Source organism: Pundamilia nyererei, unplaced genomic scaffold (assembly GCF_000239375.1).
Source record: "Pundamilia nyererei isolate P.nyererei 1_Seehausen unplaced genomic scaffold, PunNye1.0 scaffold00543, whole genome shotgun sequence".
Lineage (NCBI taxonomy): Eukaryota > Metazoa > Chordata > Actinopteri > Cichliformes > Cichlidae > Pundamilia > Pundamilia nyererei.
In genome coordinates, this window is record NW_005187944.1 from 12,892 (window position 1) to 14,750 (window position 1,859).

General features: G+C 35.8%; 1 long non-coding RNA gene across 1 annotated transcript; it reads left to right on the top strand.

Moving 5' to 3' along the window:
- Window positions 1-32: 32 nt before the first annotated feature.
- LOC102202674 (uncharacterized) lies at window positions 33-584 on the top strand. The gene is made up of 3 exons (XR_312392.1): window positions 33-110; window positions 266-318; window positions 540-584. It is a non-coding gene; the product is annotated as an uncharacterized LOC102202674 (long non-coding RNA).
- Window positions 585-1,859: the final 1,275 nt, after the last annotated feature.

The following is a 1,859-nucleotide window of genomic DNA, read 5'->3' on the forward strand; positions in this document are numbered from 1 at the left end:
AGCTTGATTTGTTTTCATGTTTTATAGTTGGAGAAAACTCAGACTTGTCTGACTCTGACCCAGAGATTGTTATTAAAAGGCCCTCTGAGTTTGATCTTGCTGATACACTGGTAAGTACAATTTAAATTTTTTTATAGAGTTTTCTTGTTGTTTAGCCACCACCATTTGCCTCAGTTCAGTAAAACAGTTAATAGTTATATGTAAAATACATTTTGTGTGTGGGTGTGTGCGTGCTCGCGTGCGTGTGTTTGTTTGTTTGTTTCAGCCATGGGAACTTCAACATGAAAGCAGTCCTTTACAGAAAGCGGCAGAATATGAGTAAGTGATATTTTAAGAACATGTAATCTTTTACTGTTTTTTGCTTACACTTTGTATTAATGAGATATACACTTTTGTCATTCATTCTGTATATGGTTTTTGGAACATGGACTACATAATACATAATATTGCTTGTTTGTTAATCAAGATGCTTAAATATTTTCAATGTCAATTAATATTTTCACAGTACACAACAATAATGCTTTTCTTTGTTCTCTAAGGAAGGGTGCTGGGGATCTTGTGCTTGCTAATGAAGTACAACAGGTAAAAAACTATTTTATCAGTAAAACAGTGCAGCAGACAATCTCCACCGCCTTTACTTTGCAATTAGATAACGACTCACTGTTTGCTTATTACATTCATTGTTATTATACAATGCATTTCACATCCTCAGTTTTCATACTATCAATAGATTATAACATCCACCCCTTAAAGGTACAATAAGTCATACCGGTACATGAAATAATCACAAAGCAGTCTAATATCTCAATCATGTTGGAAGGAAGGTTACATTGAAACTAACTGTGTATGACTCGTCTTTGTCATCTAGAATCTTCTGGCGCTGATCCGTAGCCATGAAACTCATGGAACGGGAGGAGAGAGAGTCACTCGTTTGTTTATAAAGATAGACTGCAGTACACAAATTTGACCACAGGATGTTCCTCCTATTTCATTCTTACTTATTATACCTTTAGATAATCTATTGGGATAGGGAACCTAAGGTACATCCATCTACTTCCGGACCATGGGTCCCCTACTGCTAAAAAAATAGGAGTCTATGAGCCAATAAAAATTATTTTCTGATCCCATTTGATGTGTGCCATGGAATTAAAATATGATGTCCGTGAAGTATATAAACCCATTTTGATGCCAAAAAGTGCTTAAGCGACAGGTGGCAAAGGTTATTTTAGGTTTTGTTTGAAAAGACGTGGCGAAATGTAAATGTTCCTCTCACAAAATTGACATCATCGAACCAGACACAGAGAAGAGGAAAAGCTTAGTTTTGTTTAGCGAGCTTCGAATCCTTCTTCCAGGATGATATATACACACAATTATTATAAATGTATGTAGTTTGACTCTTTTACATTAGATTCTTCAGAAAAAAAATAGTAGAACCGTTCTATATAACTGGAACTGCATGTTTATGCATTTGTCTTTTTGCATCTACACTTTGTGTACATGTTTTCACTCTGCAGAAACTACACACAGCTGTTTGAACCGATTGTGATTGTGATTGATGATGAAGATCCTACTCCTAACGAAGCCAAAGCTGAGCCCCCAGAAGAACCTGTGTCAGTAATTTAAACATTTGAATCCAATTAACTGCCATCTTGTTCTGTACAAGACATCATGCAATCATAAGAGAAGTATATACACATTTAAAAAATAAGTTTCCCTTTTTTTTAGAGACACCAATTTGCAGGCACATGAAATTATTGCAAATTTGGCACTGGAACTTGACCACAAGAAGGTCAGCAGGTTCAATATATCAAGGTCAGCTGTATGGGATGGAGCTGTTAGAGGATTTCGACGCAGCACAT